We start from the raw sequence: 18,114 nt of genomic DNA, 5'->3' as shown, positions 1-18,114 counted from the left end.
GTGACAGAACATATCTACCTTTCAAAATATTTCTTGTCACATGCTGAATATTTCATAACATCCAGACCACCATATCCATACTTATTTCTAGATGGTCTAGGAATATTATGTCCTGTTAAAATTATATTAATTCCAACAATAATTATGCTACATATCATCAAGAAAAAAAATCATATTTTTCAGACTAGGAAAAGAAGAAAGTTTTAAACATGAAAAATTCTTGTTAAGGATTTGCATTTATCCGATCTAACTTGCAAATCATTTAATAATGAATGAACAATTCGTCACTTCTGCTGTCCTAAGTGTACTGGCACAGCAATCTCACCTATGAGCTTTATAGATTACTTTAATGACTACTGTGGAAATGACAGAGCTGAAAGGCTCTTTTGGAAATGTCATATCTGAAATACATTTAAAAAGCTTTTGCAGCATTGAGGAGCCAGAGATCTAACATCTGACTTTGCTAAAACAAAACACTACCATGAAACAAGTAATTTTGCAGTAAAATGGTGCAGATTATGGCAATGATAACAGCATATTTTAAAATGAAAAAAGTGTCTTTCTCTTTCCTTGGACATGCAGAAAGTGTTGCTAGAAGAGAAAGAGATTTATAAAGGCATTTAAAGTAAACATACACAAATGTGCTTCTTAGAAGAGAAAATGCGTTATTGTGATTTGCATTTCCATGCATTTTAATTTATGAGTATTTTTTACAATTTTAGTGCCTGTAATTAAAAATTATTCTGCTTCTTAAAGCAGGATTTTTGACTAAATAATTTTTTGCTATGTTATAGAGAATTCCTATCAGGTTATTATTAAAATTCCAGTAGACTTAAATTTTTTATAAATCAGAATTTAGAATACTGCAGGAAAAGTAGCACAGCTAAGATGAAGGGAAATCAGATGGAAGCAGATATTTGTAGATTTGTAGGAAAGAATCTGTCAACCCTTGCAGAGCAATGGAAAATCTCCTAACACTTACCAATTAAAAGGAAGTGGTAAAGAAGTTTTAAAGGAAGAGAAGTCTTCTATGTATTAAAGATACATGCACAGAATCTCAGCTCCCATCTCTCTAAAGCCTTTCAGTCATACCTGGAGTGGAATGCAACTCTGTTTTTTGACAGGTGTTCCAGAGTTTCCTCTGCTGCTTTTCAAGATGTCAAAGATTCAGTTTTTAAATCTTCTACTCAAGCTCCTTTGTTTTGGTTCAAATTCCTTTCTTTAACAAGAAAACTGCAGTTGCACCTCAAATATTTTAAAATGCTACTTTCTTCTTAGAATAATTTTTTTTAAGTAACACTAATTTACCCTGTTTTTGCATTTAGTTTTAGTGAAGCAGAGAGACTTCTACATGTCTCTTAACTGCTTAAATGAAATATAGTTCATACTCAGACTATGTTAGGCAATATGGCCATAAAAAATTGTATCATAAGTGAACAAAATAAAAATCACTGAAATGTAACTAAAAGCTACACTTCTTTTCAGATGAGGAGACATTGAGCTCTTCTACAGCTCATTTGGATTGTGTCAGCAGGCAGGAAGGGGAGCCAGTCCATCAAGGGTTCTCTGGAGTTCTTGGGATATGAGGTGAGCTAAACAGCAAGGTTCAAATCCTATTTCTGTTTTGAAATCTTCCCCATCTTCCTGATAATTAAAATGCAAACTTTGGTTTTGTATCAGCTCAAGTTACCACAATAAACTCGAGCAAGAACTTGTGTCAACAGCAGTCTGAGAGATCTGGTTTGCCGGAGAGTTACGAGTGAAAGAACAACCAAGTGCCCTGGCACATGTCCAGAAAAGCACTTACATGAATGTCTCAATCAAAACTCCTGAATCATCTCAACCAAGACCTTTATTTTTTTTTAAAGTTTTCTATTACTTTGTGCAGGTTCATAACACTGGGAAGGGTTTAATTTTAACTAGTATTTATTGTCTCTTTACACTCTGAAAAAACCCAACACCACTAAACAAAAACTAAAAAATTCTCTGTGACCTGATAAATAAACCAGCAAATTACACTGTAAATGTGGATACAAGCATAAAAGAAAAATCATGTAGCTTCACAAGTTTTAAAATGAAAAGGATAAATTAATAAAATTGATTCCATTTTTAAATGCCATTTGCTTTATATACATCTACACTTCTGTTCCTTCAAGGACAGTTCCCTTGACAGTCACTTCAATATTCCCTGGTTAGTCAAATTCATTGTTTACATGACTGTTAAATTTTACTTGCATTTGATTTGTAACCATTTAGTTGTGTACTTATGCTTCAAGTCACTTCATCCACCAATCGTTCCTAGAAATGGTGGCTACAAAGATAAATGTTACATGCTTCTGTTGAAATTACATAGGGTATTTTTAATAACTGCGTAAAGTTCTGAAAGGTAGCAGACCAAGAGTTTTTCACATCTTGAGTCTGCACAAATACAAGAACAGAACCACAACAAAAGCAGTAGCATTCTGTTACCCCTCTGCATTTGTTTATATTGAATACATAGCACTTCAGAGGAAAATCAACAAAAAAAGCAAACTGACAGGACATAAATAGTAATTTGGATGTTATTCAAATGCACATTTTCACTAATTTCTTTATTCATTACTTGAAGAATTTCCTTTCTCCTTAATCTTTCAAACAACTCCTTTAACATGCCAATAAGTCAATTACAGAATAAAAAGTTCATACTACTTTTGTTATTCCATGAGTTTCATAAAATAAAGTACTTGCTAGACTGCCAATCACATAAAGTCCATTCAGCAAGTGGAAACTGATCCAAGCCACAAAAATCAGATGTCTGGCAACAAATGTTTTGGCTTGAGCCTACCTGAGGTTCGAGCAGAATTCAAACCCGTAATGGGTAATGAACCAAAACCACAAGGATTCAAAAGATCACAGAAATGTGCTATCCTGATTCAATGGTCCAAAGTATCTTCAAATGTACCCTTTGGATGAGTTTGGGCAGAGTCTGCCCAAACTATTCTCATCTATATGTAATACATACTGTTACTTAACATCATTTTAAACACTGCTTTTGCCGGGAGTCTATCTGTCTGTCTATCTTCAGAAATTCAGGTTTACATTTTGTGTATGGTCCTCAAGGAACCACTTGTTGGAGCCTGCTTCTCTGGGCTACTGAGTAGGGATCTGGTTGTGCTATCAAATGAAGCAAGCAAAGACAAAGAATTTTCTTGTATGTACTCTCAAACACCACCTCTACTGAGCTAGTTGTAAGAAATAACAGATAAATGACAGATACAACAACTCACAAGTGGGTAGTAATATTTCCTGGGCTTCTTTGAAGTGTATGACAGGCTTTTAAAGGAAATGATTGTCAAAGAGGGAAGGGTATATTCCCTTTCAGCTGAGTAGCAGTTCATAGCACCTCAGTGCCTCTTACTGAAGCATCCATTCAACACCTTCTGGAAATTCTGGGCATGCTGGAGAAGAATGCCATTTAGAATAATAAATATTTGAAGCAATTGTATTAAATACCTTGGCAAAAAAAATGTGTTTCTCTGTTCTTATGGGTAAAAAATATTTGTACTTTTCATTTTAAAGAGCTACTTTCAAAAGTGACTACTTGAAATGCTGAAATATCTCTTTATATGAGTATGACTAAGACATTTCAAACCTATCAGTGTGAGAAAAATTGCTGGATGTCTGTCTACGTCCCAAGTACACTGCCTTTCCAATATATTAAGTGAGAAACACGGCAAAAATAGAGAAGTGTATTGTCTCAGTTTGGCAGAGGGATATTTAGAGCTGCCTGATTTCCAACCCTGTAGCTATAGCTTATGGATTCATTGCCTTTGTCCATTGGCAGGGCTTTTTGCCCCACAGGTTTTGGCTTTGTAATAATTCCTAAAATCCCAAATGAGAAATTTAGATTCATACTTAGAAATACTTCATGCTTGTTTTTTTGCATTAGGTTGGACTCTTGGTTTTTAAAAATGCAGTTACAAATAAATTCAGATAGCAAGTAACAAGTAATGCTCTTCAGGTTTTCATATTGAAGCTGATACTGTTTAAAATCTTCATTAATGGCCTGGATAGCGGAACAAAATCATGTTTGCAGATGACATCAGGCTGGATGGACAGGTTTACACTGGAGAGGTGCTGAATACAAAAAAAGTGCACTGAATACAAAAAGGATCCTTATGAAGTTTAACAAAGGCAAATGAAAAGCCTTGCATCTGTGAAGATTTAAACCCTTACAATTGTACAGGCGGAGAACCACATGGTTAGAAAAGTGGCTTTGTACAGAATAATGTGAAAATTTACAGTAGGTGACAAGTTGAGCTCAATCCATCAACACATCCTTTCAGTGATGAAGACTAATCACATCCTGGATTGCACTACTGTCAACTGCAGGGAAGCAACCACTGGAACTGACTGCCATGGAGCATCAAGACCAATACTCCTGCACGCTGGAGGGTAAGCTAGAGGTGACCTTGGCCCAGACTAGGGTAGGGGCTTCAACACGGGTGCACTTCCACAGGACCAAGCAGGATTGGTGGCAGTAACAAACTCAGACCAGTGATCATCAGGCAAATGTGATGTGACAGTCAGGGCTGTACATCCAACAAAAACATCAGCGTGAGCAGGAAATCAGTTTGGGCCCAGGGATACATGTTTCATAGGTCAGGCAAGAGCTAGGGACACAATCTGAGCTTAAATGAAGCTTCTGGACCAAAAGGCAGAGGATAAATTGGTGCACTGCGACTGGTCAGGATAATTAGAGCTTGTGGATGCACTCAGGGCCTTGACACCCTGAGAGCTGAGTTTTGCAGTAGTAACTGCATCTTTAGAGATTTAATCAGTTCTTTTCTAATGCATTTCTAGTCATGTCTCTATCAGTCTGTCTATTCATATTCTCAGATCAGATTAGAACACGTTTTATGTCATGTAAAGTAATTAATTTTATCGTACTTTTCAGTTATATGCTGCTGCTGTAAAACTTTTATGCCTTTATTTATTCTTGCAATAGCTGATTATAAGTTCATTTCAAAATACTTAGGTGTTCATAAATAAAGCATAATTATCTGTCTATTTGTATTTTATCTAATTTAGCTTGTAGTATGTCAGTAATGAAGTCAATGCCTTACTCAAAAAGCTGCACCATAGTCTGCAGCATGCTAAATGGGAAGAAGTGTAGTAGTTTTGACTCATGACAGAAAATGGAGCATTCTGCTATTAAATTTCAGAAAAGAAAGGGTGCTTTTCTTGATGTGTTAAATATTAACTAATAACTGCTTCTCAACTTTATACCCCTTTTCTTTAAAATGATAATCAACCTGTTACAGTTTTGGAAACTACAGAAAAAAAAATTGATGTCACAAAAATTATGGGTTTTTATGCATGAACTTGAGTGAGGAGTAGACATGAAACAAAGTAACTTAGGACGAATTGGGACAAACCACTCTGCATTAACCAGGGATCAATACTCCATCTGAATAAAATACACAACATATTTCTAACTTTTCAGAATAAAGAAACTTTCTCAGATTCACCAACAAAGGCCTTATTTGAAACAGTCAATCAAGTTTTGGACATACCTGTCCATAATATATTCTACATTTTGTGTACCATAATCCTTGGGGTCTTATTTCAGCCATCAACTTTCTTAATTCCTTTTCCCTCTTCATTAGAGTACTTATCCCACCAGCTCTGCTCAGATTTTTTTTTGCATCTTTGATGTCTTAGTAGTTCCCAAGTATAGATCCAGAAACAAATTTGTACATCACAGTAAGAAATGTGGCACAGCAGCATTAATTTTTAGATGACTTGCTCTCCCATATATAACACAGTCCCCCAAACCCAGTGCCAGTCTGCTAGACTCTGTTTATAAGCAATTAGAAAAAAAAAAAGAAGGAATTAGCAGCTAGCCACCAAAGTTAGCCAATGCAGAAAACCAGGCTCTTATAGAAAAGGCCATCCATTAAAAGGGATGCCTTCTAATACAGTGGTCTAACAGTTACCATCTTAAACATTTAAGATCCAGATAGCATCCATTACTCTGCCCAAATACAATGTGAGCTCTTCAGTTTCTACGGCAGTGAAGGTCCTGGAGCCTGGCATCTCCTCCTCTTCAAGCTGTTCCAACGTTATTGGCCAGCCTAGCAATCTTCAGTATCAACATGAGTCCTAATTTAGCAGGAGGGCACTGTTTCTCTAGTAAATATGCATGAAGTTCAACTATTTCCATGAATATTGTTATATTTCATAATCTTTTGTGTTGGGTCTAGAACCCAATTCTCCCCTGTTTGTCAGATGATTTAATCCATTACCAGCTCAGATATCCTATGAAATAAAAAGCTTTAACAGGCTTAATATCAGTATCTCCACCACACAATATCCTAGTTCTTCAGCATCTGCAACAGTCATTATGCATGAACAAAATCTAGAAGAAAGAAACTAATTTGGCAAGCTGCAGGAGGAGATGTGGGTGAGTAGCTTGAAAGGGGAAATAAAGGGAATTAAGAGGCTAGGGGAATAGGAGAGAGAAAAAGAAAATCCTGGAAGATAATGGCCAGATAATGAACAGGTCACCTCAGAGAAATAGCAGAAAAAAGAAAAAATGCAACAACTATCAGTCAGAAAATATCTAAGACTTTGGGGAAAGAAAACTGACAGTACATGAACAAAATTATTTGTGTGAGAAGGAGCAAAGAAATAAAAAGCTCAGGGATTTCTGTGGAATAGATAGGAGAGACATCTTCACTATTAGGTTTGACATTGTTACTAAACAGCAAGAAAGAAAATTAACATTTCTGTTTGTGAAAGAAAGAGATAAGCTAAAAGAGCTTTTTGGACTTTAGCAGCAGAGCCAAAAAAAAAAGCCAGAAGGTAAGATTTTGTATTGGGCATAAGAAAGAGCAGGTTATGTTGAATGTCTGGGAGGGTGGGGCTGAACTTTCACTGCAGCTCTGCTGGGTCAGAAAAAGCTGCATTGCTCCCAAAGCTGCAGTTCCCATTTCCTTGTAGGCTGTCAGCAAAAAGCAGGCAATAAAGGTTCTGTATTAAACTTCCTACTGTTTTCACAAGAAATCAGACCTACATCAATTAAAGTATGAAAAGGAAAAGAAAGACTATGTCTTAGAAATGTCCTGAGGTCCAGAAAATCCTAATACTCTCCCTGTTGCTTTTGACTTGAAGAACAATTCTGGACAAAATACTTGAAAATGCACAATAAAGAACATTTGTGCAGTGGCAGGAGATTAACTCAATGATCTAATAGGTGTCTTTCCCCTCTAGCTTCCATCATTCTGGTTTAAATTGCTCTTTAAATTTAGAGAGTTAAAATTAAATAAAGACAAGCTGTCTCACCAGTATAAGCCTTTGAAAAATCTATTAAATTCATTCATCTGTGTTACAGCTCTCTCCGTGGGCCAAATTCTTCCTTCACTTGTATTTCTGTAGTGCTCTTGAAATCAGTATGAGAAATCTGAGTATTTATTCCCATTCAGGAGACGTAGCTTGTTTGGTAGCTAACTGTCCTAAGTGTTTTAAACTCCAAAAACATCTGAGGGCTTACTGCTGATCATTCTGTATTTGGGTGCCTAGTAAGATAAAATAATGCTGCTTAAAATTGATTTAAAATCTGTGTGGGCCAAATACTGCTTTCAAATCCAGTGGCATAAAATGACAACAGAATTTACTTTGAGCTGTCACTGATATTTAATGGTAAAAGCCATGAAAGACAAGAGTGACCAAAGTCCCCCTGAAAAAAAACCAGACATAATTACCTCTGTGACGTCTCTCTAATCCCTAAGAATGCTATTAGAGCAATGGCTGGTTTCTTAAATGGCTCTGTCAGCTGATCTCACCCCTGAGTTTCATTTAATGTGTGTCTTTATCACAGAATAAGTAAGGTTGGAAGGGACCTTTGGAGATAAGCTAGTCCAACTGCCCTTCTCAAGCAGGGCCACTTAAAGCCAATTGACCAAAACCAATTTTGTTATATCCCCAAGGAGGAAGACTCCACAACCACCCTGGGCAACTGGTGCCAGTGCTCACAATTTAAAAAAAACAGTGTTTCCTGAAGTTCTGATAGAGCCTCCTGTATTTCCTCCTTGTGCCCATTTTCCCTTGTGTCCTGAAAGTGAGCATAACAGGAGATCCTTGTTCCATCCTCTTTGCATCTTCCATTCAGGTGTTTATATACACTGATGAGATACTACCCTGAGCCTTCTCTCTTCCAGGCTGAACAGTACTAGCTCCCTCAGTCTTTGCCCACAGGAGAGATGCTCCAGGCCCCATAATCATTAGCGCTTTGCTGGATTCTGTCCACTATGTCCATGTCTCACTTGTGCTGAGGAACTGTGAATCGTTCTCATTTATAACCATTCTCCCATCTGTGTTAACAGGCTACATGTGCATGGACAACATGCACACAATAATAGTTTTGTGAGTCTTCTGACAAGTTCAAATGAGTTTAGAAAAGGACTATTTTCTAAATAAATGAGCCTTTGATTCTCTGAGTAGACTAAAAAATAAGCCCTATTATCCCTTTATTTATCTATACAGAATGTTTGACTAGAACTTAAATTTGTTGTTACAAGCTTCCTGGTTTCCTCTATTATTTGTATATTTTTTAAAGATTTGATTGAAAAAAGCTCATGAAATAATCACTTGGAACAAATAAAAGCCTTTTATTCCTTGGCTTGCAACTGCAGTGATGTCAATTATGTCCCAGAGAGGGGCATATTATCAACCATAAAAGTATAAGTGACCTCTGCCTCCCACTTATGAACTAAGCAACAATAAGAATGTTAGACAAAAAAATCTCCTTGGCAGAAGATTAAACCATTTTAGCTAGCAGCATGGTTACTCAGTATGGGGACCATTTCTAGTGCAGGACTTACTGTTGTCAATTTCTAATGCATTCACAATGACTAGAATACATAACAGCAGTCACAGCAAGATTTCTTTGATAATTATTTTAGTGGTAGGGAAATAGAGTTCTTGTGTGGTGAACAAGAAACCATTGCTTTCCCTCAAGAGAGGTACACATCTCAATCCAGCATTTTTCTTAGTCAAATAGTTAATCATAAATACATAAGTGACCTCATTGTACTAAACAATAAGTCTGTAGAAAATTTTATAAAATTAGAAAGGCTCTGGCTAATCATGTGCACCCACAAATCAACCCAAACCACACCATCTTTGTCTTGACCAGCATAAAGAATAACTGATTATATAAAAAATGGTATGATAAGATCCTGGCATCAAATCATGCTCTCTTCTTTAACAGTTAAAGGGACCTGGTATTCCTTCCCTTCTTTCATTCAGGCACTAGGAATTTGTCTGTCAGCATGTGATGATACAAAGCCTGATACTAGAGGAACAGATTAACACACATTTTTGCCTAAGCCCTTAAACATATGGCTTCCCACTAGGGCAAAAAATATACCATGTTTACTTAAAGGTACTGTAACTTCCCCTGTAAAGCTGATTCCTTTTTTACTCTGCTTGGCAGTAAGTCTGCAGCTACAGGTAAGTGGGACACTGCCCTGTCTAACAAGTGGTCTTCCACGTCCCCAAATGTAACCTCTGTGCCTCTTCCAGCCATATTTCACCTCCTATCACAACATTGTGCACTGGGTATGCAGTTAACATTAGCTGCAACATAAGCATATGAAGATTGATTTTGTAATACACAGAACAGGCCACAATATGACTGGATTTGCAAGTGTGTGGAGAGAAAAATGCTAAACATGAACCTTTTAGGCAAACCTATACTCATGATAGGTTTGCAGCACTATACTGCTCTCTGTCTCACAACCAGACACAACTTCTCTGTGGAAACACAAAAGTGTGAGGCAACAATCACTACTTTCAAATTCCACACTCTTCTGTAGGAAAGAAATTTCCATGATGCAAAGGAGTCGTCATATACTACAGAATTGAGTATCATGAACAATCTGTCTGAGTCTGGACCACAGAGGGAAGCCATACGCCTTGGTAGAACTCAACTCCTTTCTTTGAGAATGTTGAGTAATTGGGGAAAAGGGACGATAAGGAACCATTTCAAAGGCAGAAATAAAGAGCAATAAAGATGTACCTATGATTAAATTGCTGGTTCAGTGTTCAGCCTCTAATGGAGTCAAATATTGCCGGATTTTTTTTTTTATTGCTTTACTCATATTGTACTCATTCTGTATCTCAGCCTTGTTTTCACCAACCTCAATAATCATGAAATATTCTGCTATGTCATCGACCTTCTAATAAATGAAATAACCAGAAAAGATGATGTGCACTGAAACACAGTAGACATGAAAAATCTATAGCAAAAGAGTGCTGTTAATCAGGAGTGAGTCTTCAAAAAACAGTACTGCAAAAGGCAGGCATATCAAGATGCTTTTTTTGTCTTACTGCATTAGTAGAATGATGAAAATAGAATTAAAGTGAACCTATTATTATGGTCATTGGTGGTCTGAGACAATATGCTCAACAGCTAATCTCACTGGATTAACAGGCTATTCAAAATATATTTGCTGGTTTTGTATGAGGTTCTCTTCTCAGCATTATCATAGCATAGTTAATTTTCAGTGGGATTTTGAATTTAATGAGGTTCTTTTATAAGGAAGCCTATTAACACTCACACTTGGGAATTAAAAGGGCATCCCAGTCTATGAGCAAATGAACCTTTTTGCGTTTGGAAACTATTAGACAACCTGTGTATGCCTTTTTTTGATCATTGCGCCTACACTACAAGAGGTTCAAAAAGTTTGGTGTTTCTGCAAACAAGAATTGCCACAACCTTATGAGGATTTACCTGCTCACTTTTTCTCCTTTGTTTTATCACAAGGAGTGCTGTTTCATCAGCTGTACTGAGAGACTGTGCCTCCAATTCAGTGCCTTTAGCTTTACCCTTTAAACTGGTGGGATCTCAACAAGAAGAAAAGAAAAAGTACCAGATACGTGAATGGGTGTACATGTTAAAGAACACACATGCATATGATACAAGAGGTTTAAGACAAACTTATTACATAAAACACAATCTTCGTAGGTTATTCATTATCATGATGGTTCTAGCAAGATAAGAATATTTAGCTTCTACATGTTGGAAATCAGAAGTGATAGTCATCACTTTGTAAAATGCCTTCTAAATTTCTTTCTCATGCCTTCATTCACATTCAGCTCTCTGAGCTTGGGAATGACCAGCAAAATCCCCACTGAGGACTACTGTGCAGGTACATGTGTGTATTGAAAACTCTTTAATGCATTTACTGAATTTGTTCTTCAATTAAAAAAAAAAAACCCCTAAACACCAGTATTTTGCTCAGGTTTGTTCAAAAAAAGAAGTCTAAAGCATGAAGCTATTGGATAAATTCTCATCATTGTGTGAAAAAAAAGCCAGTACAGGCAGCATGTTGGGACCTTCTAATCTTTTGCACCCGACAGTTGTGCACTCTGCCACAGCTGCTACATGCCAGTTCGTGTGATCTTGGAGCTGCAGAAACTCTTGCAAAGGGCAACTGGACAAGCACAATGTGCATCCTGCTTGAACACGCTACTCATCTTTTGGTTACGCTGCTACAGAATCAGAGAATTTTAAGGTTGCAGAAGACCTTTAAGATCATCAAGTCCAGCCATCAATCAACCACACCACCACACTGATGATTAAACCGTGTCCTCCAGTGCCATATCCACAAGTTTTTCTTTAAAACTTCCAGGGATGGTGACTCCACCATTTCCCTGGGCAGCCTATTCCATTGCTTTACAACCCTCTCCATGAAAAAATTTTACTAAATGCCTTATCTAAACATCCCCTTGCACAACTTGAGGCCATTTCCTCTTGCCCTGTCACTTGTTAGCTGGGAGGACAGGTTGCCCCCCACCTGGCTACAACCTTCTTTCAGGTAGTTGCAGAGAGTAATAAGGTCTCCCCTGAGCCTTTGTTTCTCCAGGCTAAAAAACCCTAGCTCCCCCATCCATTCCTCATAAGAATTTGAAAAATAATTTCCCAATGGGAAGACAGCTAATGGAACCAAAAGTACAGCTGGAGAAACAAAAGAAGCAGCAAGATCTGGGAATAGAACTGGAGAACAGATTGCCTGTAGTCTACTCATCAGAAAGGGATGCCTGATTTCTCCAGAGTTTGCTGCCTACGGTTCTGACCAGTAGTTCTTAACTGTACACATCAAGGTCCTCCAGGCTCAAGACACAGAATCACAGAATATTCTGAGTTGGAAGGGATGCAGAAGGATCATCAAGTCCAACTCTTAAGTGAATGACCCAGAGAGGGATTGAACACACAACTGTGGTGTTTCAGTGTGGGTGAAACCATGGCCAAAGTCCTTAACAGTGAAATAGATGTTAAATTCAAAGATGTAGCTGGATGTGAGGAGGAAAAATTAGAGATTATGGAGTTTGTTAACTTTCTGAAAAATCCCAAACAATATGAGGATTTGGGAGCAAAAATTCCAAAGATGGCAATTCTGACAGGTCCTCAAGGTACTGGGGAAACACTTCTAGCTAAAGCTACAGCCTGAGAAGCTAATGTACCATTTTATCACAATCAATGGTTCAGAGTTCTTAGAGATATTTGTTGATGTGGGTCCAGCTCAAGTTAGAGACTTATTTGCTCTTGCTTGGAAAAATGCCTTGTGCCTTCTCTTCATCGATGAAATAAATGCAGTAGGAAGGAAGAGAGGAAGGGGCAAATTTGCAGGACAAGTTTGCAGTTCCCAGTAGAAATAGATTGATTTAATGCAACCACAAATTTTGGCAGGGCCAGATATATTTGAACATTCTCTAATGAGGGCAGAACACTTTGACAGGCAGATTTAAAATGAATTCCCAGATATAAAAGGAAGTACATCTATTTTCATAGTTCACCGTACGCCTCTGAAATGAGACATTATTCTAAGTAAATATAACCTAGCAAGAAAATACACATTACCAACACCTGGCTTTTCTGGTGCTGTCACGTAAATGCTGGGATAAGCAATTGTGTTGGCTGCAATTAGAAGTTGAAGAAAATGAAATACAAGGGTTTTAATAATGGTTCGAAATTTCTGGTGAGGGAATACTCTATCATACCCAAAGTAAGAACTTCTCATGCTCTAACTGATCCTTTTCCCTCCTAATAATTTTCTTTTTAGTTAGACTGTATATTTTTGTTTACATATGGCTAATGTTTTGTCTGTGTGTTTAGGGGTTTAAATGAGGGGGTTTTGTTGTTCTGGGAAGTTATGTGCTGCCCTTAAGCTTTCCAAAATCCCTTCAGTAATTTTGGCTAAGAAAACAGTGGTTGCTTTTAGGAATAATACAGCTCCCCTTCTTTCCTCAGATTTTTACTAATCAATACCAATGACTTGTAACAATATCTTGCATAACCTTTGCATACAACCTTAAACAATCATAGAATCACAGAATGGTTATGGTTGGAAGGGACCTTAAAGATCATCTGGTTCCAAACCTCCTAACATGGGCAGGAAACCTTGTCTCATTTAAAAACATCATAGATGTTCAGCAGTCCAGAAAGCATTCATGGGTAAAAAAAAAAGCTGAAAAGATTATATAAACAATTCAAGGAATAAACATAGAAAGGGCAGGACACATAGAGAATGAGAGGAAGGTTGGCATAGGAAAAAAAGGGAAAAAGAAAAATGAGCACTACTGGCGCTGAATATTTTAGGATGGTCTGGAGAAAAATAATCAGGATGTCAGCACACCAGCCACATTTTTCTGCTTTCCAAAGCTCAATTTAGAGTCAAATCCATGATCTCTAAGCTCTTTGTAATATTCTTCCCTATGGACTGCTGTACCCTGTCTCCCTGAGGACAGTTGTTTGGTTTTTTTCCATTATCCATACGACTTTCTCTCCACCTTATTTGGTCTGACAGGTTTCTCTTTTCAGTGATCCAGTTTTGCTTTTCTCTCTTTCCTACCTTTGTGCTTTGACTCTAATAGCTTCTCTTTTTGGTATGTGGAAGTCAGACACACTTTGGCTCTCTAAGAGGACTTGCCATATTAATTTAAGCTTTACCTTGACAAATATGCAAATACCATCTTAATTTTAGGTTTGGACTTAAGTGAGATAAAACACATTTAATGACTTCCTTGAAGCAGGACCTCAATTTCATTACTCTAATCTCATGTTCTTTCAAGGTGTGCACAGAGCGATTAATATATTTATAAGTTATTAATCCTGCTGAAATTTTTATGTACACACAAATGCAATAGTTCTGTAAAATGTGATGAGTTAAAAATTACCAGTCTCTGGCAGAATACCTGTTTGAAAATGACTGTGTGCTATTTCTCTCTCTGTGTGTGCTCACTGTCTAAAAGCAAATTGTTACATTGCATCAGGCACTTACATTTTATGTTCTTTTCAAAAAGAAGCAAAAAGAATCCTGAATTTATTTATGTAGCAAAATATTTACTGAACCTTTCCTTGAACTACCACCACCATCCAATGTTTCCATTAAGAAAAGCAGACCATGGAAGATGAAAGATAATTTTAACAGCAGTTCACATTTTGTGCTACTTCTCTCATTATGCAGTGTATACACATTCCTTAATATGTTTTCAGATGCCTTCTTTCCCATTTCAAGAGTTTTGCTATCAAAATTCATGCATGAACTTATGTAAATAAAATAATGTGGGTACTGGTCCAGAGTCTGGGCATCATTTCATTGGTTTAAATCTAGAACAGCTATTATTTTCAGTAGGACTGTTTGTATTTATACCCAGTGTAAGGGAATTTTGATGATGTGTTTCCTAAGAGGAACAGCTATTTTTATTCTCTTCTGAAATGGAATTTTTGCTTATATCTTTAACAGTAAGGTTGAGCCTCTGTACAAAAAGAAAGCATTAGAATTCTAAATCACTAATGATTTAATCAACACATTAAAATTATAAAATTATAGTCTTTTCTAAATTTGCGTATTAACAACCTTTCTTCCTCCTTTTCAGCAAAACACCTGACTTAAAAGAAACTATCACAGTGCTGTGAATTCAACTCATGTGTAGCATCTTTTCAGGCATAGAATCTACAGACACTCGCAGGAAAAAGCAAATCACAGCCTTTGCATTTTTTCACTAAACTAGTTAACCTATTTACCATGCCCCATTTCTGAGACAAAACACATTTCTGAAGCATGCAACATTTTGTTCACTGTACCACATAGAATGCATTTTGCATACAGAGGTCTTCCTTATTAGCATCTGGTAGGTTAGGTTCTAATCATTAAACAGAAATTCATGCTATATATTAGTACATGTAATGCAAGAAGTTTACTTAATACATCCATTCCCTCTCACTTGCCCCAGCTCTGACCCCTCCAAAGATGGCAAAAGCTACTTCAGGATCCCTTTTTTTAAGAAATTAGGTCAGTAGTCTCTTGAAGGTAAATATTGTGTGTGTGAGTGAATGATAATCATGGGGTTTTTTGTTAATATTTATTAAGTAGAGAAGATAAACTAGTAGCAGTAAATATTTAGAAGACTAACCCTTCTGTTACACCTTAACCTGACTAAGGAATGTAATACTGGGAGGTATTTTCTGCAGTTTGTACACGGTAACTTTCTAGGCTGTTACAATATTCACAAATTGAAACATACGTGTATTTTACCTCCTTTGCATAATGAATAAGCATATTAATTATATAACACAGCATGCATCAAAAATGTTAAAAAACACAAATGAAAACAAAACAAATTGAGTCACAAAAAATCTAACTATATATGTTTATCTTTTTGTAATCCCAGAATAGATCTTTAGGCTTAAGAGGGGAAGAAAGTGCAACACAATGAAACAAAGTTACGATTCCTCTAAACTGCTCTTTCCCCCAGCTTATCCTATCTATGCTGAATATTTTAATGAGGAAAAGTATAAATGTAATTTCTATTATTACATCAATGACTTTTACAGTATCTAGAAGCCAGCATAATACAATTTAGTCAGGCTTTTTATATGCTCAATGCATGAAAATTCTTTATATGAGTTTTCACCAATGAAAAGGGAAAAAACATATGTATAAATCAATTCCAAGATGTAGAGAAAAAATGCTACAATCTTAGAAGAAGTTTTGAATCAAATTAATGAAAAAGCTCCTCATAAAGTCATAAATGCATGTGAAAAGTTCTAAACTATAACCTGTATTTATAAATGTATTGCACATGTGTAAATTAGTGTGATGCACTACGCGTGCAATACATATATAACCCAATATATTTTAAATATAAATCATGTGCATGCAATGTATTCTATTCTGAAAGTAAAACTTAATAAAATGTCAAATCAAACACAGTCCAGTGGAAAAAAAACTTCAAAAAAACATAAATACTGAGGGAAGACTATAAATTTTAGTAATTCCACAGACCCAATTTCACCTTTGAAAACATCAACATCTAAAACAGTGTGAATAATTAAAACAGCAGTGGTAGCAGAAATTTCAATGTCAGATATTTTTCTTTAGTGGACATCACTCAGAATAACTCATAAGCAGGATAGCAAAACACATTTAACAGATCTCTTGTGCAATAATACCAATTTTCACTAGTTTCCAAATGTATTTTACTGTATGATATGTAGTAATACTAGAATGTAACAGATGGTATGGGACTGAATTCAAGGAAACAACCCACTGTAGCATTCTGGCATAGTAATAAAACTCATCAATAGAATCAAATCTGGAGTAGAAAGGAAGTGAGAATTTTTTTACAAACAAAAGATTTCTGCAGAGGAATTATATACTTAACTTCATATGTTCAGTGTATTTCATTTAATGAATAATGTGAAAAGTACATAGTAGGTGTCTTTTCCATCATGTTGGGGCAAAACTTTAAAACTCAGATACTTTTTTACTCTTGATTAAAAATGTGACAATTATGACATTGGCATCTCACAAAGTGTGTGACTAACACTGCAAGACAACATTTGTACCAATTTTCCATATTAATTTCTAAACTCAGATCTCATTATAAAATCTTAGTATACTAAACCCAAAGAACAATACACTGGGAAGAAGTAGTTGACTTTTACACTGTTGTACTGATGGAGGTTAAAAGCACAAAAAAAGCCCCAAGCAAGGAAAAGATTTTTTTGGTGTCTTGGTTTTGTCCATGACTCCCAAAACACACTCTCTATGCATTCTTAAATACGTCTACATCTGATTTTTTTTTTTTTTTAATTTTGAGCCAGAAAATCTGGTATGTTTTGAATGAAAACAATCAAAATATTTTCATTCCTCGAATTTAATAAATTAAACACATAATGATCACATAAAATATCTAGTACTAAATCTTGAGAAAAAAATTATTTTAAATACTCATTAGTTGTAAATACTACACATTCACCTACAGGAGTTTTTCTTGACTCTATTTCCTAGGTTACCTCACTTTTCTGCTAATGATACAGAGCTGACTACTGAAGGATATATTAGAGGAAATTCTCATGAGGGGGAGTTAACAGGAATGTTTCTGAAAATGCACTCTCCAGCTATAATTCTCCCCTTTTTTAAGCAATGCACAAGAAATAGGATTTTTATTCAGGATACAGGGGAAACTTCTGAACTCAGTAGCTTTTTGGGTCAATATATGCAACATTAGAACTTGGAATATTCCCTTCACCGTGGCAACAGTAAATAAGCCATACTGTATGTATATTTCATTGTGACAAAAGCCACCTAGAACAATGGACCTGGTTTGTATGTTTTCGCCATTTCATGACTGAAATAGCTCCATTAGGAATACCAGTGCATTGCCTACAACTTCAAATAGCAATAAATGAAGAAGAAGCTTTTAGTCAAGGTTGTTAACAAAGAAGGCAATTTAGAGAACATATATAGTCTTACAGTTTAGTATTTTGGATTTTTTTGGTTTTGTTGGTTTTTTTTGTTTTTTTGTTTTTTTTTAATATGAAAGGAAATATCAGGAACTTTTGCCATATTATAAAAAGGGTCTGTGGGGAACTTCAATTTTCACTTAAGTTTTTCCATGAAAACTTTTCAAAGCTAGCTACAGGCTTCAATGCCCTTCACCTGACATCTAGGATTGCCAGTCAACTAAGGATTACCTTTACTAAGGGTTTATTAATTTCTGTCAATCCTGGTAGTTTCAATTGAATTTTTCAGTATGTTCTTAAGAACTAAAAAACCTCCA

This window comes from Corvus cornix, chromosome 4 (assembly GCF_000738735.6).
Source record: "Corvus cornix cornix isolate S_Up_H32 chromosome 4, ASM73873v5, whole genome shotgun sequence".
Lineage (NCBI taxonomy): Eukaryota > Metazoa > Chordata > Aves > Passeriformes > Corvidae > Corvus > Corvus cornix.
Note: the sequence above shows the minus strand (reverse complement) of the source record.